Genomic DNA, 24,576 nt, shown 5'->3' with positions numbered 1-24,576 from the left:
CACAAGACTCCTTTACTCTGAATGTTCACCTACTTTGGCTAAGTGACAAAGATTTTGCCTTGCTCATCCCCAGGCTGTCCTTTGTTCTACAGCTCTGTCATATCAGAAGATTAAGTCTGTTTACTCATGTGTGAAATGGGGACTTGTTCCTTTCCTTATACTACAGGCTACACTTATAACAAAGTCAGGCTCTATATTCTTCATAATCCCATGACTAATAATTGCAAGTAAATTACGTTTCACTTCCTTTATAGTATTTATGGAATATGATACAATAAGTCCTTCACATTTCAACATAACCTTGCATGCTTCTTTTAAATATTTTATTTATTTATTTATTTATTTGACAGAGATCACAAGCAGGCAGAGAATCAGGCAGAGAGAGAGGAGGAAGCAGGCTCCCCATGAAGCAGAGAGCCCGATACGGGGCTCGATCCCAGGACCCTGGGATCATGACCTGAGCCAAAAGCAGAAGCTTTAACCCACTGAGCCACCCAGGCGCCCCACCTTGCACGCTTCTTAAACTACACAACCAGTTTTTGTTCCGAGACACTGCGAAAATTGTACGGAGTTTCTTGGGGCTTTCTTGTTGTTGAACTTTCCTGTGTGCATTTCTGTCGTACTCACCTCAATAATCTGTCCTACTGAGTATGAGCAACCAGACTTTCTCACAATGACTGTGACCATATCTTGTTTCATGACTATATGTCCTGATTTCTTTGAGATCACAATGTTTACTATGTATTGACAATAAGCCTTCCCATGTACAGATGATAAAAATTAGTATTATCTAAAAAACAAACATAACACTACAGTGACTGATATCTATATGCAGGAATGTGAAGCCTGTAATGATTACTTCAGAAAACTACTGGCACTAGTAAGAGAAGCGAAAATAAAAATTATGGAGGCAAGTAATGATGCACATTTCACAGGTACTCCAGCCTCAATCAGGTTTTTTTAACCAAGCCTTTATTAGAAATGACAAGTGATTCTTTCACACACCTTAATTCAATCCAAAGAATCTAAGTCTCAGAAAGATCACAGATTCAGGATGTCTGGGTGGCACAATCGGTTAAGCACGAAACCCCTGATTTCGAATCAGGTCATGATCTCAGGCTTCTTAAGATCGAGCCCCACATCAGACTCAGCTCGGAGTCTGCTCAAGATTTTCTCTCTCTCTCTCTCTCAATCAAATAAAATAAAATAGAAAGATCATATGTCCAAAAGTAGGAGATAAAACTACATTGAGTTGTTTGGTCTGGTATGGTCTGGTAGAATGAGCACTGGAGAAGCTGAAAGATCCCAATCAGAAATTAGGCCCTAGTATTTGCCAACTCTGTGCCTCACTTTCTTCACCTTAAAAAGGCAGGCGGGCAGGGACATGCCAGTCAGTTAAGTGTGGCACTCTTGATTTTGGCTCAGGTTATGATCTCAGGGTTGTGATATCGAGCCCCACATCAGGTTACACACTGGGCACGGACCCGCCTAAGATTCTCTCTCTCCCTCTCTCTCTGCGCCCCTCCCTCCCAATTCCCTCTCTCCCCCTGCACAAAATGGAATGGGACTCTAAAGCTCTATTAGAATGATTCATCAAACTTCAACTGAATAATTTTATAGACCAAATATAACAAATGTTACAAATTATTAATATTTTAGGTGCCAAATATCTAAAGAACTGGGAACACCAAAGTTGCACATCCAAGTAGAAAGATGATGGGGGGTCCCCTCACTGCTCCAAAGCCGCTTTTCAGGCATCCCACAACTCAACACCACACATATGACCTCTCTGCCTGCCTCGTTTTTCTCTTTCATCCCATTTCTCCCTCCAGACTTGTTCTCACTCTTTCCCTCACTCTCTGCTTGAAAGTGGCACCAAGGGCACTACTCAGAGCTAATAATTCTACCTAAGGACTAGAGAAATTAAATTGCTGAACTCTCCTAAAGAGAAAATAGGAGACTCTCCTAAAAAGAGAAAGGAGACGTTCCACAAACCTTTGGTGACACTCAGAAACTTTACAATTTCTCTGCTATAGATCACCTAGGGGAAAACTATCCCCAGAAATTACTGGTGTTGCTTTTGAAAAGAAAACCAATAACGTTATAAAACAAAAAATATGCACTTATTGTGGAAAATTTTAAAATGCGTCCACCTCTATGAGTTTAAAAAAAAAAAAATCACAACTACAACTCCATTAATCTTAATTTTAAAAAATTAAAACCAAACAAGTTTACTCCATAAGCCCTCTTTTAAAAAAAAAAAAAAAAAAAAAAAAAGATTTATTTATTTATTTATTTATTTATTTGACAGACAGAGATCACAAGTAGGCAGAGAGGCAAGCAGAGAGAGAGGGAGAAGCAGGCTTCCTGCTGAGCAGAGATCCCGATGCGGGGCTCGATCCCAGGACTCTGGGATCATGACCTGAGCCGAAGGCAGAGGCCCCAACCCGCTGAGCCACCCAGGCACCCCTAAGCCCTCTTTCAAAGCTAGGTTAACAATACTGTTTAACATGTTTAAAATGCTGGGTTTTTAGTTTTGTACAGATGGCTTTTAAAGGATCTTAGTAACAAGAAAATACTAAATAAAATTTCCATTAGAGTCAGTCGTGCTAAAAGATGACTTAAAGTTTTCATGGTTCAAAAATACTAAAAGCCTTCATTTTAAAGTATACTTCAGGGGGCCTGGGTGGCTCAGTGGGTTAAGCCTCTGCCATCAGCTCAGGTCATGATCTCAGGGTCCTGGGACCAAGCCCCGCATCAGGCTCTCTGCTCGGTGGGGAGCCTGTTTCCTCCTTTCTCTCTGCCTACCTCTCTGCCCACTTGTGATCTCTCTCTGTCTCTGCCAAATAAATAAAATCTTTAAAAAAATAAAAATTTAAAAAATGAACTATACTTCAGTGATCAAATATATTTCCAATGAATCAATCTACCAAATTAATAATTAGGCATATTAAAACTTCATCCTCTTTTGACAAGTCTGCTAGAAAACCCAGTATCATCAAGTCAGTGTGATTAAATAAGGAATCATTTCTCATTAAAAAAATATCGGGGGGGGGGGCAGGGGGAGGAGATCCTGGGCATAAACAAAAAACCTTTCCTCCCTTTTACATGATGGAATTAATGCTAAAACACACAAGCTTATGAAATCACGTCCAATAGGTATATTAGCACTGTCAAACTCATAGCAAAAAGAAAAAAAAAAAAAAACCAACATATTTCAACTGGACATTTAAAAACAAACAAGAATGGTCAATTAAGGGGCGCTGAAGTGGCTCACTCAGTGGGTTAAGCCTCCGCCTTCCACTCAGGTCATGATCTCAGAGTCCTGGGATCAAGCCCCACATTGGGCTCTCTGCTCAGCAAGGAGCCTGCTTCCCCCTCTCTCTGCCTGCCTCTCTGCCTACTTGTGATCTCTCTCTCTCTGTCAAATAAATAAAACCTTAAAAAAAAAGGTCAATTAACCAATAATCAAGTTCGAAAGCAGCTGGATAATAATCTTGTGGCTCCTACAGACCATCAGAATCAAGCCAACCTTGTGCCCTCCAGTCCCATCTCCTCATAATGACAAGATCCATACGTCAGCACCGTCTCGGCTCCTGCAACAGCAGTGAACGCAGACAACAAGTTGGTCACCTTCAGAAGCTAACTACCAAAAGTGGATTAGAAACTCCTTTACTAGGGCACCTGGGTGGCTCAGTGGGTTAAGCCTCTGCCTTCGGCTCAGGTCATGATCTCAGGGTCCTGGGATCGAGTCCCGCATTGGGCTCTCTGCTCAGTGGGGAACCTGCTTCCTCCCTCTCTCTGCCTGCCTCTCTGCCTACTTGTGATCTCTCTCTGTCAAATAAAGGAATAAAATCTTTAAAAAAAAAAAAAAAGAAGAAAAGAAAAGAAAGAAAGAAAGAAACTCCTTTACTAATCCTGATATGTAGAGCTAACCTTCTGAGTTCCAGTACGTAATTCACAGACGCCTTCAATTTAAGCAGTTTTTAAGTAAAGTCCTTTTAACTAAACCTCTTCTGGTTCCAACTGATAAATTAAAGAACTACAGATCTACTTACTAGATTCTGAGTAAATTTTTACCTACTGTTTCTATTGCTCTGAAAAGCAAAATAAATTTTCCATCTTTTTTTTCAAATGAGTATTATAGAAATTAAAGGACAGTAAAGTTAATTATAAGAACACCTGAACACCTCATTTCAGTATGTAAGATATTATTTTAATCTTAAAAGAGAAGACATAAGAAGAGAAAAGGGGGTAAAATCTACATGATCAAGCCGTATCTCCCACTAAGAGCTTTAAAAAAGAACTCTCTTTTTCTACATGCTCCTATTTGGCACAATCTGTATAAATTAATGTAGTATTCTGTAATCTGTTCTTAGTTAAATTTGTCTACCAAGAACCTGGAAATGGGGGGTGCCTGGGTGGCTCAGTGGGTTGAGCCTCTGCCTTTGGCTCAGGTCATGATCCCAGGGGCTGGGATCGAGTCCCGCATTGGGCTCTCTGCTCAGCAGGGAGCCTGCTTCTCCTCATCTCTCTCTCTGTCTGTCTCTCTGCCGACTTGTGATCTCTCTCTCTGTCAAATAAATAAATAAAATCTTAAAAGAAAAAAAAAAAAACCTGGAAATGGTTTATGTACCAAGAGAATATTAATTTAAACAAGTAAAATTAATCCTAGCACTATCAGTAAACCAAGCTTTTGCTTCTTTGTGTTTTAGTATTAGATGCTGAAATCAATTTTTTTAAAGGCATACACTGAACTCTCCCTGGCCCCTTTATTTTAAAACTCAACCCCCAGTAGACCAAACTGAGGTTGTCTTAAGAAACTGAAAAACTGAAATGAGTAAATGGTTTCATTTTTTTTTTAAGATTTTATTTATTTATTTGACAGATACACAGCAAGAGAGGGAACACAAGCAGGGGGAGTGGGAGAGGGAAAAGCAGACTCCCCACGGAGCCAGGAGCCCAACCTGGGACTCCAGGATCATGACCTGAGCTGAAAGCAATGGCTTAATCAACTGAGCCACCCAGGCACTCCTACATGTTTTCATTTTTATAGACACTATTATTTTTTTTTAAGTCCAGTGAAATGATCTTCCCTCTCAAAACAATTCTCTAATACACCCCTTACAAAAGAAGAAATACATATTTACAGATATGACCAAAACCAACCTACTGAGAATCTTCTCTAAGGCCAAGGCATCTACTGAAATCAACCACACTCAAAGTAGAAGCTTTCTCTCCCTCCCCCTCTACCCCTACATATTCAATCACATTTGGTCTAGAGAAATCTCACTGTTGCCATTTCTTTCTCATCCATTCCAACAAGTCTGGAGACTATGATATTGAGGAGATATCATTACTCATGGAAATTAAATTAGGTATTGAGGGGCAGGGAGTAAAGCAACTTGACCTCTCAGCTATTTTCTCCTCTGCTAAATGGGAATTAAGGTTCTACCTCTAAAGACTGTGCTGAGGAAGAAGTTCAAAGTATTTTAATGTTGCAAAAAGGAAAGATCATATTATCAGACTTATAAACTACGGATTACATCTCTCTCTTCATAGTTCATCAAAGACCTACATATATGACTATTAAAAACAGATCTTACAGTTAACGAACTGTACTGTACTTGATGAATAAAGGAAATGTGATTAGTTAAAAAGTAAGAACCTCAGACTGATTCCTCTCTCTTTTCCCCTCTACCAAATACTAACAAACTTTTTCACTTATCATTCGGGTTGTCTTGGCATAGTGTGATCACAGTCTCATTGCCTTTATATTACCACTAGCACTAAATTAAGTTAAACAAACTCACTTTGCTAATTTACTGGTTCCTTAAAAAAAAAAAAAGGAGAGAGAGAGAGAACGTTACTGCAAGTTTCTTTGATCTCTATTATCATCTACAGAAATATAATACTAAAGTGTGTGTGTGTGTGTGTGTGTGTGTGTGTGTGTGTGTAAAGTAAATCACTAGTAAGTCCAAGCATTGTCCTGTTAAACTAATAACATACATTAATCCACAAGGATAAGATTCTTTAAAAGAGTTTCATGGGCAAGAAATCTAATAATTTACTGGTACCGAGTAAATGTAATTGCCAATTTAAACTTAATTTCAAGAAAGCTACCTCAGTATTTATGATGCTGTGTGACCTAATCAGCCTTTAGGGAGGAGACGCCACTAACTCCATGTGTCACTAACACCCTACATTTTTAAGTTTGGATCTTAAGAGCACTGATTTGATCGTCCCCGAGAAGAACTTGTTTAAGTACACATTTCCTGATTGAACAGTCTATCCACTACAGTTAGAAAGGCTTTCTGAAAAGTATTTTCTATTTGCTAAGTATGTGGCAATTAAAATATTTTTAGATCAAAGTCTCCATAGCAAATATTGTACTTCCTTACTTTGAAAGCTAAAATCATATTTTCAAGTATCAAACAACAAACTACTAATGGTTGTAGTGTATCCATAATTTAAAGGTTATTAAAAACAAATAAGATTGACTTCTTTTCATTGGTAGAGTACTGTTAGAATTTTTTTCAATTTTCAAAAACGTAACTGCTTTCGAGGTACCAGATGAAACTAAGTGACCTAAGACTGCTCTAGTCTACCTCCAGCACCCCAGGTGGCATAGTTTTTACACCAAATTAAAATTCTGACAAGTGAAATCGTACTAGATAAAAGAAGTCAAAAAGTAAAAAACCCAAAACTATGTGTGGTGTAGTGGAAAACACCAGAAGTTCCATTTGGACATGTTAAGTTTTAGATGCTTATGAAATATCCAAGTAGAAATGTGAAGTAGGTAGCTGAGTAGGTCTGAACTAGCAATAAAATTTTTAGTTATATTCATTTATATCTTTTTTTTAAGATTTTACTTATTCATTTGCCAGAGAGCAAGAAAGCGAGAGAGAGAGAGAGAGAGAGAGAGAGAGAGTGCACATAAGCAAGGGGAGCAACAAGCCAAGGGAGAAGAGGACTTCCGGTTGAGCAGACAGCCTGATGTATGACTCAATCCCAGGACCCTGGAATCATGACCTGAGCCGAAGGCAGGCGCTTAACCAACTGAGCCACCCAGGTGTCCAAATTTAGACCAGTCCTAAGTTTTAAAGTACTAAGTCCTAGGGCACAGTGCAGAGATTTAACAATTTATCAGACGTCTATTACAATAGTGCCAGTTACTGTTCTATAGGCTGGAGATACATCAATGAACTACAGAGTTGAAAACTCTCTGCCCTTTGGGACTTTACATTCTAGTGGGAGAAGCAAGACAATAAGCAATGAAAGTAAATGCATTATTATCATGTGACAAGATGACACTCTAGGGAAAAAACAGAGCAAGGTAAGGGGAATTGAAAGCAGAGACAAAGGTCAACAAAGGCCTCCGTGAGACTTAACAGTGAGGCCACAGAGAAATCTGGGAAAATATATTTCAGGCACAGGAAAACAGGTAGTACAAAGGACTTAGTAATCTTCACCAGAGCGGTCTCCCTGGCATGATGGGTAATGGACCTGAGAGAGAAGAGAACTGGAGACATTTAGTACAGAAAATTCATGTTGAGATGTTTTGCTGCAAAGAGGAGCTAAGAAATAAGCAAAAGCTGGCAGGGGAAGTGGGGCCAAAAAGGGGAGATTGGGGTTTTTGTTTCAAGACAGGAGAAAAGCAGCACAGGACTATGTTGTTGGGAATGATCCGGTAGAGCCTGAAACATGAATGAGCTGAGAGGGCAGAGGGTGGCATCCTGGAAGCGGTGCGATGGGATGGACTAGCCTAGTCCTTGGAGAGCCTGGGAACAGCTGCTCTGTCTACATGCCACCAGGAAGGTGGAGTCTATGCTGCAAGGTAGGTCAACGTAAGGTGGGCATCTACAAAAGTTCTCTTCTGACAGCACTGACTTTTCTCACTGAAGTAGGAAGCCCAGCATGAAGAGGAGAGGAAGTATAAAAGGAGAAAGTACGAGTCCTCTAGGAACCTGGGTGAATGAACTAGGAAAATAAAGTATGATTGCCCAGCAACCTAAGAGCCTACTTGAATTTTATGAACCACCTGGGAATCAACACCAAAAAATTTCCCTAACCTGAGACATAAGGGCTAGCTGCCTTTCTATTAACAAGTTGAAACATTTGTTCATTTCATTAACAAATGAAAAATTCTTTGACACAAACAAGTTGTGTTTAAGTTGTGGCTTAAAATGGGAAATGTCTAACATATTTTGAGTGTACCCAATTATGACAATGCTCTGGGAAAGTTGCAGTTTCTCCAATATGCTCAAAGAGACTACATATCCCATTTTCATACCATATTCATAACCACTTTATCATACCGTAAAGGAGTCATAGGCACCAAAAGATTTAATAGCCCTGGGCTGAAGCTAACTCCCCCGTCAGACCACTGTATACGAAGCTGGGTTTGAAGGCCTTCAGTCAGTTCTATACTGTATTGGTAAAGCATATAGTTAATTTATTAACTTATTCTTACACATGGAAGTACAAATTTGCACATAAAAGATTATCCAGGGAACTGCCATATAAAAATCTATTCCTAATTATATTGTGGTGAAGGCTACACAACTCTGAATACACTAAAATCCACTGATTTATACACTTTTTCAATAGGCAAATTGTTATTTTATTATAAAAATTTATTTTGGAATTTTATCTCAATAAACTTTTAAAAAATGTATTCCAAGGTTTGAATCCCGATAGAATCATTTTTATCATCAGGAAATTAAAAAATTGATTTTCTTTTTTTTAGTTTCTCTGTTAAAATTTAATGGAAAATGGAGCAAATACAGTATGTTCTGACAGCTCATAAATATTAACTTTGTAGGAATCCAGAATTCTTTCAGAATGAAGGGCAGAGTCTGAGTTGGCGTTGTGGGTTGAGTTTGGTTTAGTTTTGTTTGTTTTTCTCCTTTTTAACTACTGAGAGTTTGTAGCTTCTAACAGTGGTGTTTTATCCCTTTGATCAAGACATACTCAAATCACATTAACTAAAATGAACACAAGCAATCTTTTGACTGGATAGCTCCAAAGAACACCTACATTCTAGACAATCACCAGCAAGACTAAATGCAAACCAGTATCCGAACCAAAACAAAAGAATTAAAGTGTCCTAAGTACTATTTCAAGTACTGTCACATTTCTTAGAGTTATGATACTTCACGGAAATTTTATACTTCAAATATAACCAGCAGGCCAAAGAATTCATAAATTCTATTGTTCTCCCTGAGACAGGAAAGATAAATTCAACAATTTCACCACAGATGTTTCAGTTCCCGTATCAAAATGTGCAAAGTGGGAGTTACTCTCTCTACTTTGAAAAACAAAGACTAAAAATAAAGGTTATGCTCTTACTAAGGCAAAGGATTAGAAGACTGAACTGCCAGTAGTAGCACGGTCATGGAAGGAACAATGAATGGACAGAGAAGAAAGAACAGCCACCTCCAAAATGGACACTGTGAAGGCAGGTAACTCAAGTAACTTCTCTAGACTTGGCTCTCCCATTTCGTAACCTGAAAGGCCAGCATCTGCTCTGTCTCCTTCACAAGGTAGCTGTGAAGACCAAGCCAGAGGTCAGGGAAGGCTATTTTGCAGGTGTAAAGCCTTCTGCAAACAGTCGCATAATCCCCACTTCACTACAGAAAAGCTCAGTTGCTGTGATAACCTACTGATCACCTTTTACTCTGCATGTATGAAATTTACTGTGTATTAGTCTGCTCAAGGCTGCTATAACAGAATCTCACAGTCTGGGTGGCTTTAACAGCAGAAATGTATTTCCCACAGTTCTGGGGGCCAGGCAGTCCAAAATCAAGGTTTGATCCTATCCCATGACCTGCCTTTTCACTGTGTCCTCAATGGGCCTGGGGGGGCGGGGCAGTGAGAGCGCTGGTCTCTTTCTCTCTTCTCATCACAGGGTGCCATCCTCATGACTTCATCTGAACCTAATTACCTTCCAAAGGCCCTACCTCCAAATACCAAAACACTGGTGGTTAGAGCTTCAATATAAGAACTTTGGGAGACTACAATTCAGTCCACTGCACTCTCCTATATAGTTTTTTTAATGACTGTCATCAGGCAGAAATTAAACCTTTGTATAAAAAATGAAGAGGAGGCAGGGAAGATTTAAAGGCTAGCTTACTTTTAAACTGGCTTAATTGAGATTCATACAATATAAAATAAAATTTACAACAGATGAGGGAAGTCAGATGATAACAGGGCTAAGATTTATTCGGCATTTCCCTATACAATGCACTGCCCCTAGGAGCTTTCACTTTACCCTGACCGTAGCCATACAGAGTAGGAATGATTTCTAGAAGAGGACTCTGAGCACACAGGGGTAAAAGAGGTGTGTGCCCTCAGGTCACATGGCAAGTCACAGGTAATACAGGCTACCAAGCCAGTACTCTAACTATACCTCCTACACCGCTTCTCTTTTCCTTGAGACAAAAGAAAATCGTGGGGGTTGTGGAGAGGAGATGAAAAAGATGAAACCATGTATGAGGTGTTCAGGTTCACTTTATATCTTCCTTACATGTGGCCAAAATTTTCTAAGCAAATAGCTCAAAGGAAACTTGATCAAAGGATTCTAAACCTGTAAGTTAAAAACAAATCACATTGCTCATGGGGGTCAGTTCTTTCTTGCACTAAAGCTGAGAAAATTTTCTCCTCTTGGTCCTCATAAAGACAGTGTGTTATGGTGAAGAGCAGCCTCGTAAACCTCTGGATGAACCATTCCCGACAGGGATGGGGTTCGGGAGGTCCATATACTACCCATAACTGTGTACTGTGCTTGGGGGGGGGGGGGGTAACGTGGTTTTTTTGTTTGTTTGCTTGCTTTAAAGATTTTATTTGTTTGTTTGTTTGTTTGTTTATTTGACAGACAGAGATCACAAGTAGGCAGAAAGACAGGCAGAAAGAGAGGAGGAAGCAGGCTCCCTGCTGAGCAGAGAGCCCGATGCGATGCCGGGCTCGATCCCAGGACCTCGGGATCATGACCTGAGCGGAAGGCAGAGGCTTTAACCCACTGAGCCACCCAGGTGCCCCGGGGGTGTAACGTGTTTAAAGTGCGTGTGTGTGCGTGTGCGTATGGGGCCCTTGGGTGGCTCAGACACTTAAGTGGCGGACTCTTGATTTCTGCTCAGGTAATGATCTCAGGGTCCTGAGACAGCACGCCCACATCCCTCCCCGCACACTCAGCAGGGAGTCAGTCTGAGGATTTTTCTCTCTCTCCACCCCCCCCCCATATAAATAAATCTTTAAAAAATAAATAAAACTCCACTACTGAATATTTCCCCTTATCTATTCAATGTGAGAATTATGCTCTGTATAAGGAGCATAGCCTATGAAAAAAGAGATTGCTTAGGCAGATGATCAAAGAATTAGGGGAAGATAAAAAGGGGAGGGGGGATGTAAACAAAGCAAAGAATATATAAACAAATAAAAGCTCTTTGGCCTGAGTTTCCTAATTATTAAAATATCCACACACCAAAGACAAAAGAATGAAATATCTAAAACCAAAACTAGAAAATTGTTCAAAAGGTTCAAACTAGATAAGCATTTTTTAAAGATTTTTTAATATATTTATCTGACAGAGAGAGAAATCACAAGTAGGCAGAGAGGCAGGTGGGAGGGTGGGCAGGGTCCCCGCCAAGCGGGGCTCGATCCCAGGACCCTGAGATCATGACCTGAGCTGAAGGCAGAGGCTTAACCCACCCAGGCACCCCCAAATAAACATTTTTCTATTAAGTTTTATTCAATAAATAAATGTGTGTCTTTCCTACCACCCCTCACATATTTAAAATCCCTAGGCAAATTCAAACTATTTCGTTTTATATTTAATTTATGCATTACTAACCAAATAAACAATACTATGTATGCCCCCTCCCCGCACAAAAAGAGTAAGATTCAGTAATTGAGGTCCTTCCAAAAGAACATTTATTAAATCTCTGTAAGAGAAAAAAAAACCTTTGTATTGGGGAGTAGATCAGAGTATTGAAGGGGTTTTTTGGTTGTTGTCGTGTTTGTTGGTAATACCAAAAAATACAGAAAGTTCTCTATGTTATATATGTGTAAGACATCAATTCAATATATTAGCACTTTTAAAACATTTAAAAAGATAAAAGGTAAGTAAAACAAAAACATTTTTTAAAAATAATCAAGAGCCATTCTCCAATCTCGCTCCTAAAAGACCGTATTTTTTAAAAAGCTGGTTATTTATCTGCTTCTGTATGTAAGCACTCTGGTTGTTTGTGCAACACATGAGCTGGCCCAAATAAGAAATCCTGAAAGCAAGGCAAAAGGAAGTAAGTAATTTCAACTGGCATTTACTAAAGGCATGCAAGTGAAGTCACTACTGCCGCTGAGGTTCAAAACCAGCAGAGACTTGAATATACCACTGTTTCCAACCAGCTATTTTTAAATTATTAGTAGATAATCTGGTGAGCTTGCAGTAAATACAGCTGTGAACACAGCAGTACACGCCATCTGGAGGCTTTTGACTTAAGCAATCTTTCAAACGCACAGTATATTCACTCTATTTTGTTCCTTTGAAGCTCTACAGTCGCCTATAAACTGACCCTTTTTTAAAACCACAACTACAAAAGCTCATTCACTTGATGGAAAACAAGACAGGCGAAACAGACCTAACTGTTCATCTTTAGAACCAAGTGATTATTTCAAATCTTCGCTGGCGTAAATACTTGAATTTTGTAAAGAATTTCCCATACTTAACCTATCATATTCTTTAAAAGCTCTTCACAGGTAACTTCTAGCCAATCTTCTGAAATCAAAATGTTTTCTACTTTCTAAAGTGATTCCATTACTCCATTTTATCCCAAAATCTGAATACAACTGTCATATTAATCATCATAAAATCCTACCTACAGGGGGCACCTGGGTGGCTCAGTGGATTAAGCCTCTGCCTTCAGCTCAGGTCATGATCCCAGTGTCCTGCTCTGCTCAGCAGGGAGCTTGCTTCCTCCTCTCTCTAACTGCCTCTCTGCCTACTTTTGATCTCTGTCAAATAATTAAATAAAATCTTAAAAAAAAAAGAAAATCCTACCTACAGAACGTCATTACCATTAACCTCTTAAAGCACCAGTTACTGCTATTAACCTGCACCCTCTCCTAGCCACCCTCCAGTACTTCCTGCTCTCCCTGCCAAACTCCTCAACATTTTCTCAGCAACCACAAACTAGCTTCTACTAGTCACTGGCCTTCCTCCTCCCTCCTGGGATGTTCTGCTTGCACCAAACTCTCAGGGTGCCTCCACTGGCTCCTGAGGAAAGAATACGTACTTTTTCAAGTTGTTCTTCTGTTTCCTCCTTTGCCAGCATTCTGGCTTTTCTTCTCCAATAAGTATACATACATGCATTGCCTCAGCACTAACCTTCCACATGAGATTCAGTGCCCTCTGGTTAGCATAAACACATCTTGGAGCCATGTGGGCCACAGCTGTGGGGGGAAAAGACCAGAGAAGACCCTTTTACAAAGGTCACCTCTTGGAGGATAAGAGTTGGTCAAACCAAGAATAGGTGGTCAGGGTTTGGCTTGGACTCCTGGCCTCCTCATTCACTAGCTGTGAGGCCTTGGTCAAAACTGCTTAAGGGCTCCAAATCTCCCCTTCCTTATGTATACCTAAGGGGTATTTAAACCTGCAAGGATTAAATAATGCATGCAAAGATAGAATACTAAGGAAATGAAGTTATCCATAATCCATCTTTAGATTAGCACTATTAATGTTTGGTCTGTTACTTTCTAACCTTTCTCCTTAGCCTCTGCCCGAACATGCAGGTGTGGACATAGTTTGGAATCACCATGCATAAGCAGTTTGGCTTCTACGTGTTTTTCTACTGGGCTTTACATTACAAGTTTTTATACCATGTTGATTCTTAATGGCTACATTGTATTTCCTTTTATGGATGGGCAGGAGTCAACACTCCCCTCCTACTGTTTGGCACTTAAACTGACAAATCACAATCTTTAAATTCTTTACTGTTTCATTTTCCTTTTCTTTCTTTCCCAGAAAAAGTCTCTTTGGCCTTCTCTCTTTTACTTGTGAGCTAATACGTCATCTAGTTATGTGAGATACATTTTATCAAGGAAGAAAAGAAAGGTGGCTTTAAAGAGTGATGTTAAACTTCCAATATTAAGCTTCTAAAAACCACTGGCATGCCTAGAAGTTCTATCATTGCACAGATTATCAGTCAGGCTCCTTTTAATTTGTATTGTCTTCCTCTACCGGAATGTAAGTGCTCTAAGGACAGGGACTTCACCCTTTTTTGTATTTTAGCAATTTAAACAGTACCTAGAGCAGAATTAGTGCTCACTATATTAAATATTAGCTGTTAGTATGCGCCAGGCACATTCCTAAGAATTCTGCACAACCCCCTGAGGTAGACTGATCATTTTCCTCATGGTTACAAAGAGGCTAAGCAATGTATTATAAATAGGTCTCACAGTGAGTATGCCGTGAAGCTAGAAGAGAACTCAGGAAGCCTAGCTATTAACCACCAAGCTGTACTTAATAAATTGATTAATTATAGCAGCAGAGCTCCATATATAGCATTAAACAATGAGTATGATTATGCTTTTTCTTTTTTTTTTTTAAGATTTTATTTATTTATCTGACAGACAGAGATCACAAGTAGGCAGAGAGGCAGGCAGAGAGAGAGGAGGAAGCAGGCTCCCTGATGAGCAAAGAGCCCAATGCGGGGCTCGATCCCAGGACCCTGGGATCATGACCTGAGCCGAAGGCAGAGGCTTTAACCCACTGAGCCACCCAGGCGCCCCGATTATGCTTTTTCTAATTAAATGTCAACATTATTGGATTTTCTTCATTACAAATATGTATCAGCTATATCAAGGATTAAACAGATTCTGAAGGGCAAGTCTATGACCCTAATCACCATTAATATTCAGATTCAAAAAATATGGTCTCAATAAAAAAAAAAAAAAAAAAAAAAAAAAACCTTACGAATGAACTTTTGAAATAAACTGTTCAGATCTAGGATATTTCCCTTTATTTTCCCTTAGATTCAGCAGTTGCCCTTGCCAATCTAAATGTTTTGATTTCTTTTAATTAGATAAAACACTTTCTAGATAGGCTATACTGAAATTATATTTTCTAGAAAATGCTGCACTTTCTTTCCTCATTCCAGGTTATCTTGAGAAGGACCCATTTCTCCAAAGAGTTAAAAAATACTTCAATCTACGCCAACCTGCCTTGCCCTATCCCAGCAATCCCCCCAACAGCATAGCTCCTTAGTCTTCTATCAGTAACTGGGGCTTCAAAAAAGCCTCTCAGGGTGCCTGGGTGGCTCAGTGGGTTAAGCCGCTGCCTTCGGCTCAGGTCATGATCTCAGGGTCCTGGGATCGAGGCCCGCATCGGGCTCTCTGCTCAGCAGGGAGCCTGCTTCCCTCTCTCTCTCTCTGCCTGCCTCTCCATCTACTTGTGATTTCTCTCTGTCAAATAAATAAATAAAATCTTTAAAAAAAAAAAAAGCCTCTCAATATAAACAGATTTCAATCCATTTTGTTTATGGCTTTTACTCTTTTTTTTAAGAAATGTAGGGGACAATCTTAGAAGCCTCTGGCAGTGACTATCTCCTCAAGACAGAGGCAGATAATAAGGAAACCAGACTACAGAGAAAAATGTTTCATTCACACCGCAATCTATTTTACGACCCCAAAAGCCTGGCTTTGTCACAGACCTATATTCAAATACTCAAAGCTACTCAATCTGAAATACCTGCCAATAACTTGGAGCCAAAAGCCCATTTTAAAATTTAAAGGTGGCCACATATGTCCCTGAACAGACATTTCTCTAAAACCTTGCATTAATCATCCAGTCCTTGGCCAAACTGCTGTTAGTCCATGGCTCTCGCAGTCCCTTTCATTACAGTGTAACAAGAGGCAAGAGACAGGGAGAAACAGTTTAGCCATGTTCTCTGCATTGAGCTCAACATTTACTTCTGTTTTAAAAAACTAATTCTAGAATAGCAAATAAAAACCAGGTTTGTTTGGAGTTTTTTAATACTGGCTTCCATGTCATTATAAAATGGATGGTTCCACTGGCTAATCAGACTACACAATAGCAAGCCAACCCTCTGACCTTAGAAAAGCATAGTAAATGTAATGCCTACCAGTAAATTACATGGTTTACCAATTTCCTCAAAACCAAAAATAAATCTCTAACAAGTCAACTATTTCATGAGTAAACAAAAGCTTGTCTTATTCTATCATTTGCTTAAAAGGAAGCATAGTGCCAGTGGGAGAGGGATTAAGAAGCACAGCCAGACAAGTCCATAAAACCTCCAGTGTAAGATAAAACCACCCTGCAGGGGCAGCCAATGCATTCTAACCTAACAGCTGTACACAGTTGCACTAATTAAAATGAAAAGCTAGTCTGCATAACACACAGGCAATTCACTGAACCTTACTGACAGGGTGACGGGGTTCACTATCCACTTTTCACAGGCAAAGTAAACAATAAATTGGCACAGAGCTGAAGGTACCTGAATTTGGAATATATAGACATTTAAACATTTCAGAAATAATCACAACCATGCGGACTGAAACACATCCTATAGGAACACTGGCTATAAAAAAACCATACACACACAAAGGAAGTGGTACAGCTACATTACGTCAGCTCTCGCCTCAATTCATAAATGCAAAACCACAAAAACAAGACAAAAATTTTAATGGCCTTTTTCTGGAACCTTTCTTACAGTGAATGAATGTAGGTTAAGTCTTTAAATAAGTCACTGAACAACAGCACATTGATGCATCGCTTTCAACAGCCAGGGGCAGGAAAAGTGTAACCTTAGTCAATTCTATCACGCAACCAGATCAAATAACATTTCAAGCGCCGCCTGCCAAGCACCAAGGCCTGCCAGAGTACAATGAGCACTCAAGTGCTCGGGACCGAACACCACCTTTCACTGGTCCCAGAGATCTTTATAAAATAAGTTTAAACACTACTAAATTACAGAGTTGGAAAAAACAAATACAAGCTCTAGCTGCTCCCACAGTATTGTGAAGTTGCTGTTAAGCCTCTAAAATGTCTGCCTTGTGTTATTTTACTAGGCAATGTAAATATTCAGAACGGCAAATGCCCTTAAAGCTCAAATCTAACACATGCATAAAAATGTAGAGCTGGTTGTGCATCTGGAAATAATTGCCCACAGATCATCGGGCTAACAGGGGATATTGTTCCCATCTGTAAGGTTTCAAATCATGTCTACTTTACATGTGGACTTCCTAGCCAAAAAAAAGGAAAGGAGGAGGAAGAAAACCTCAAAACATTAACTTTGGCAGAGAATATTAAGGACTTAATCAACTCTGTTCTCAACTTTCACTCAGTGTCTCAATCTTAAACCACACAGACACAATTTCAAAGGGAAAAATTAATCTCTGTTGACCCCTATGTTCATTCACATGACATTTTTTTTTTATTTCCGTATGGCTGAGAGGAGGCCTCCAGTCAAACAATGCCTCAAGGACAGCAGCGGCACATGTGCCCCAGGAAAGCCTAAAAACCGAGTAAAACAAAATAACCCATTAAACAAGTCTCAGCAAACAGAAAGTGGTCAGGCAGGTCTCCCCAGAGCTTCAAGTAAAGCCAAGTAAACAAGGGGAAGGGGCGGGGAAGCCAGCATCTCAAAGCAAAACAATTTTAACAATTTAAATTTAAATTTAAAGCCATCTTTTTCAAAACAATCTCTGCATTTTGGCTAGTCCAGCAAAACAACAGTTTTTTGATCCCAGAAACAAACTGCATTTGTCACTTAAGTAGCCAATATTATTTATAATCAAGTCCATCAAATTCATTGTATTTTTAAACTTAAATTTACTCCACAATAAGCAATTAAGTTTCTAATCAGTGACTACTACATTACTGTGCTCATCTTCAATAACGCTTTCCTTTCAGAAAAGACAAAAACATACATGTACACATACATACACATACACCTTTTTTTCAAATGGTGTTTTCTTTGCCCTGAAGGGTGTTTCTCAATTGGTTTATTTAACTGGGATTTCTAGAGTTTGGGCGATTTAAAAAAAGAAACAAAAACAACACCACCACCACCACCACCACCACCAAACTAGTAAACCAACAAAAATGCAATGGGACACAGTAAATAGCGATGCCTGATTCCTGGAAAGCCATCATCATTCTTAACACCGGAGTGGTTCATCTGTGCAGGGTCAACTACAACACTCTCACCCACCTCCGAGAACCCCTGTGCCCACACTTGTCCAACTTCCTGGCCCGCGAACCCGCTCCCCCTTGCAGCACAAGGCTCTTGGCCACTTGCCTGCGGCCGGTCGCGGCAGGAGCTGAGCCCGCAGGCCTTGTCCTCCTCCGGCGCAGGGTCCCCGCAAACTCGGGCCCGCGGGCAGGGGCGGGGCGGGAAAGGGCTCAGGGCGTGAAATGCACTTGCTAAACAAAAGGAGGCCCAGGCGGCCGCAGGGCAGGGCGGCTTGGGCTCCTGTCCCCGAGCTCTGTGGCTCCGGGAGGTGGCGACGCGGGGCCCCGCCCGCGGCTGGGAGATGCGGCCGCTGCTCCGGCTCGCGCTCCTTCAGCCCGGGTGTCCGGGCCAACACTGCCACATGCCTGTGACCCAGACTCCCGTAGAGAAAGAGCAGCCACCCCACGGAGGTGGCGGCGGCAGCCAGAAAAACCCGGGCTGGAGCCGGGACTGCTCCACACACACCCTTGCCTGCCGCCACCACGGCGGGGGCGCGCACGCGCGTGCGCCACTGCAATTTTATCTCCTTCCTAGCTCTGCCAGCCTCCGCTCTCCCCAAGTCTCCCTCCCCTCCCGACAGCCGGAACTGGGAGGCTGCGTGATTGATGGCAGCTCTTAATAGCGTGGTCAGCTAGAAAATGCATCTGCAAGCAAGATATTAAAGAGGCAGCTCAACCCTGTGAGTGATCAGCAGTTCACACATCCTCGAGCTGCCTCTGCTTCTGCCAGGAATATTAATGCCAACCACCTCTGACGTCTAACAAATGCAGATGAAATAACCAACAATCATAGGCATGCACAACATTTTTGTTTCAAAGAAAACAGAGAAAGAAGCATTGTTTGCTGTCAACATTTCTGACCCCAATTTTCCTTACAGTTTTTAGGAATTCTCTGTAAGTCATTTGTTTAAAAGTATCTCTCCGATCCTTTTCCCCAAGAAAGTAAAGGTCCCTCTGCTACATAAGGCATATCTTAAATTAGACTTTATGAGGGGCGCCTGGGTGGCTCAGTAGGTTAAAGCCTCTGCCTTTGGCTCAGGTCATGATCCCAGGGTGCTGGGATCGAGTCCCACATCAGGCTCTCCACTCAGCGGGGAGCCTGCTTCCTCCTCTCTCTTTCTCTGCCTGTCTCTTTGCCTACTTGTAATCGCTGTCTGTCAAATAAAATCTTTAAAAAAAATTAGACTTTATTGAAATCCACCTAATAAGGAAGCATAATAAATGCATAATTTTTTTGCCATTTGGCATTAAATAAACACATACCCTCATTAATTCCACTGTTACGTGAATCTAAATAGAATTACCTACTGTTAATCTCAAATTAGTTTCTTCCCCACCCCCAATCTGATAAACATATACCCACCTGCTAAAATTTAATAACATTAAACAACCCTTACACGATGTATTTCCAAGTAGTAAAGGTCAAGATCATTTGTCCCAATTAAATAAGACAGTCCATAGCAAATTTTTTAAAAACACATTCCTAAAGCATATGAATTCAATGTATTAAACTCACTCTGTGTCAACCCAAATTTGAAAGTTACAAACTCAAAATTTAAATGATCTCTTTTGGAATCTTTAACAGAACATCCTCTGGCTTCTAGCAAACTTTCATGGAAACTTCTAAAATAGCTTTATAAATGTTATTGGATCTTCCAAAGTCCAAAAAAGTTGCGAAATTATTAGGTACCTCCCTCACCAAAAGTCAGTCAGAGATTTATATCAAATGATAAACCCAAAGTCTCTCAAAGGGGGCCAGAGGGGGAAGCACAGAGTAAAACCCAAGGGTCCTACCCTGCTGGCACGGATAACAAAATGATATATCCATGTGCTATTTAAACATTATTCTGCTGATTTCTCTTAAAGAAAAATCAAGTTATTCTATAGGAGATAGAAATATCTATCTAAAACCACTAACAGCACAGGTACTGAGAGCAAGAGCTGATGAAGCATAATGCCTTTGCCACCCTGAAAGGTGCCGATGGTCAACACAAATCAGAGGTGGTCTAGCATGCCAGCGTAGCTCTGCTATAAGCTCCATGAAACACCATTCCTCACTGAGACCACCCTGAGAGGACCCGCAGCTTCAAAATATACTTCATAACCCAGTGGCTCTGAGATCACTCCATACAGGTCAGAGATGAAATCGACCCTAAAGCCTAGCTACAAAAGCCACTCCTGGGGGCGCCTGGGTGGCTCCGTGGGTTAAAGCCTCTGCGTTGGGCTCAGGTCATGATTCCAGGGTCCTGGGATAAGCCCTGCATTGGGCTCTCCGCTCAGCAGGAAGCCTGGTTCTCCTCCTCTCTCTCTGCCTGCCTCTCTGCCAACTTGTGATGTCTGTCAAGTAAATAAAATCTTAAAAAAAAAAAAAAAAGCCACTCCCATACTCAGACACAATCCTAGTTTTCCAACCAGCTCTATGTAGATAAACGGCAGAGGCTCGCAAGGGTTTTAGTTATTTAGGTGTTTTGTTTTGTTTTGTTTTGTTTTTGTAGGCCCTTTTAAAATCCCTGGTATAGGGGCACCTGGGTGGCTCAATGGGTTATTAGGCCTCTGCCTTGGGCTCAGGTCATGATCTGGGGGTCCTGGGATTGAGCTCCCCATCAGCTCTCTGCTTAGCAGGGAGCCTGCTTCCCCACCCCCGCCTCCTCCCTACTTGTGACCTCTGTCAAATAAATAAATAAAATCTTTAAAAAAAAAAAAAAAAATCCCTGGTTTACACTGAGTTGTAAAGGGCCACACCGCTCTATTCCGAATTCTCGCTCTACCTAGTCTGTCAGGGATTCTAAATGTCTGACAGAGCTTTATGATACATTCTTCAGTCCTAGTCTTGCATCCTCTCCAGTCCCCCACCTTCCAGTTATGCCCATCTTTCAAATTCCCAAGGTATCAGGATTTCTACCACAGGTCATCATTGCTTCTTCCCACTGGCACAGGAAATTCCCCCTTGCTCCCCCTACCCCGCCCCCCACCCCACACAAAGTTTAAAGCCTACTCCACCTTCAAAATCTCAGGTCAAATATCACTTCTGTCCGAGAAACTTCCCTTGAGGCCCCGCTCTAGGCCAATCTCCCAGAGATCTGTGTTCCTTTCCTTAAGAGCACTTATCTCAGTTTATAATTCACTGGTGTAATTTTCTGATTAATGTCTATAGACCCCCTCTAGACAGCAAATTCCATTAGAGAAAGTTCTGTATGTTTGCTCATTTTCAAATACTGGGTGTCACACATACAGATTCATGGAATGAATAAGTGAACAGAGAGCAACAACCCTGTTTTACTCATTTTGCATATTCTCTGCACAGTTCTCAGCACAAAGAAGCCTGTCTTCAATAAGTAGCATCTATGTAATAAATAGCATTTATTTTATTAACCTTTAAAAGTCTATTAAAAGAGGAAGGTTTTTATCCCTGTTTTATAGAGAGATAAATAATTGTGCCCAGGGTAATTCATTAAAAACATTGAGACTTGGGGAGTCTGGGTGGCTCAGTGGGTTAAGTCTCTGCCTTGGGCTCAGGTTGTGGTCTCGGGTCCCGGGATAGAGGCTGGCATCTGGTTCTCTGCTAGGCAGGGAGCCTAAGCTTTCCCCCACCTCTCTCCGCCTGCCTCTGCCTACTTGCGATTCTGTCAAAGAAATTAAAAAAAAAAAAAAAAAAAAAAAAACTTTAAAAAAAAAAACCACTGAGACTCTAACCAGGTCTTATTGGCAAGGTTCACTTTTTTTTTTTTTTTGTAAGAGTTAATGAGGAACAGAAGCCATCATTAATTTATTCAAACCCCAATTCTTCCTACTTACCTGGTACTTAAGCAAGAGGCAAAGAGCAGTGGATAAACTGGATAGACCGCTAAAGCCTGTCCACCGACAGCAATATAAACAGGATAGAAAAGTCTGAAAGCACATGGTGCACCGGTTCGTCTTCAGCACTTCTCTGGATGCAAGTTTCCTACCAAATTCTGCAGGGGAGGAAGATAATCCTCACTTCTCTTTCACACTGAACTTTTTCCTTTTTTTTTTTTTTTTTCTCTAAAAGTTGACCTGAGCACTTGCAGTCAGTGGTGACACACCATTCTAAAACCACCCTCCCCCAACTCTTCAAGAATTCATTTTAAACGCTATTAACCTGAGCTCTCATCTGTAGATGAGAAATGGGAACAACAATTTCTCACAAGTTTTGCATTTGAGCACGTGAAAATATAAAAGAATGTGTAAGATGTGAATTAAAAATATTAGCTATACCCCACCCTCACCTCCAAATTAATCCTCACTGTTATTTCCAGGATTCCACACAGCCCTTCTTGGCCCTTCTTGGTTCCCACAGGATTTCACCCCGGCCTATCTCTGCTTCCTTTTGTCCTGAGTTCCATTCCACAGAAATTCCAGGTCCAGGTTTTAGAACACCCTACATTTATCAAAACAACACTGTCAAGTTGAGTACCATTAACAGATAATGGGAGGAGACAACAGATGTGGTTAGAAGCAAAGCACTCCGTATTCTACAGGCCTCAGCATGAAGCCAAGCGGGCTGACATCTGACTTTACCCTAACAGTTATAATTAAATACAAAGTCTAGTTAAACTAACATTAAAGCTATGATCAGGAATAGTACACACGGGAAATGTAAAGTATAACCTTAGCAGCAGCTGAACAGGGCCCAGGCTATTCCTGACCCTTAACCTCCAACAATGACCTGCATTTACTCTCTGTGCCACTCTGTTTCTGTCACAGTAAGAAAGACTCTTGGCCACAAATTCTAAAGACAGTGGCTTTGGACTACTTCCCAAAGACCACCAAAGAGGGACAGAGCTGCTTTTTCTTTTCTTTTTTTTTTTTAACTGGAAGTTTAAAGGTAACATTCATCTAACAATAACTAGTTAGGTCTGTCTAGAGTCCATCAAGTACAGACAATCAACATGCTTTTCTACAGCATTATCTAAATCATACAGATCAAGTAACCTTGCTCACCACGCCCCAGTACCAAAATGTGAAAAGAAAAAAAAATACACACACACACACACACACCAAAGTTAACCAAGCAAACAGTGACAGACTCGAGGGCTGTGTAAGTACTGGTTAGCTGTGTTTGCAGAGTGTCCTGGGACAGGCAGCTTTGTATTAGTGTGCAAAATATAGTTAGTTACCCTTTTAAGCAAACTTTCTCCTTCCTTGCATTTACCAACACATAATGGAACCACATAATAAAACCTTTGGGGTTTTCAAAATTAAAAAAAAGAGAAACAAAAATCCATAGTTCTCTTTGAAGCTCTTTTGAATTTTTTAAAATCATTAGAATTTTTTAAAATTTTTAAAATTATTATCAGAAAATCCAAATAATTCCATTCAATGAGTTTAAGTATAGCTAGCTCTCCAGGCTCCCTTTTAGTACATATGTATATAAACATATCCCAATACTTAAGAACGTATATATTCATTTGGGGGTTCATTCTGTTTATTTTTATTTCATGAAAATATAATCTACCATTCATGCTACATGCTTCTCTCACTTTACAGCAGATCATTAACATCTGATTCCTTTTTATAGGGGCACAGCTTCCACACTGTGGGAGGACCATGATAATCGAGTCGCGAACTGCTACAACAAACATCTACGCGCATCTTCATGCACTTTTTACTCAGAGAGACCAAACCAACCTGCCCTCCAAAAACCTGGACCAAATTACCCTCTTCCCAACAGTAGGCCACTTCCACACTGGCATTCCGGTAGTTTGAGTCTGACATTATGTACTCTCCTGGATCTCCTATCTTTCTCTAACCATTCTCTAGTCCTTTCAATGACTTCTCCTAAATATGACTCCTTCTAATTGTAGGCAGTTAATGTCTAGCCTCTTCTTTTTTTTTTTTTTTTTCAAGATTTTATTTATTTATTTGACAAAGATCACAAGCAGGCAGAGAGGCCGGCAGAGAGAGGGGGGAGGCAGGCTCCCTACCCAGCAGAAAGCCCGATGCGGGGCTTGATCCCAGGACCCTGAGATCATGACCTGAGCCAAAGGCAGAGGCTTAACCCACTGAGCCACCCAGGCATCCCTGTCTAGCCTCTTCTTAATAACACTCTAACATCCCTCATGAATGAGATGTACTCTCAAGTTACTTTTGTGTCACTGATTGAAAAATTTTATTTTTCCAGGCCTGAGCTTGCTTCTTAGCAACAGATCCACATTTTCCAATGCCCTCTGGGCGCTACCGCAATGGTATTCCACACACGTTCAAATCACACTAAAACAAATCAAAATGTTCTTTCCCACAAATCCTGGTTTCCCCAACACAGTCCCAGGTACTCTTATTGCCCTGGTTAAATATTAATTAAATAT

The 24,576-nt window shown here is 40.6% G+C and overlaps 1 protein-coding gene across 4 annotated transcripts in view; it reads right to left on the bottom strand.

Moving 5' to 3' along the window:
• The window catches only part of RERE (arginine-glutamic acid dipeptide repeats), a 425,011-nt gene that overhangs the window by 292,651 nt on the left and 107,784 nt on the right, over window positions 1-24,576 (bottom strand). Inside the window, exon 1 of one of the 4 annotated variants that reach the window (XM_032360658.1) lies at window positions 18,231-18,297. The exons of the other annotated variants lie outside the window; for them this stretch is intronic. The gene's annotated coding sequence lies outside the window, so the exon portion shown is untranslated. Of the gene's footprint in view, window positions 1-18,230; window positions 18,298-24,576 lie in introns of those variants that run through there. 4 annotated transcript variants of the gene reach the window in all.

This window comes from Mustela erminea, chromosome 10 (assembly GCF_009829155.1).
Source record: "Mustela erminea isolate mMusErm1 chromosome 10, mMusErm1.Pri, whole genome shotgun sequence".
Lineage (NCBI taxonomy): Eukaryota > Metazoa > Chordata > Mammalia > Carnivora > Mustelidae > Mustela > Mustela erminea.
This window is presented reverse-complemented; position numbering and strand designations above follow the sequence as displayed.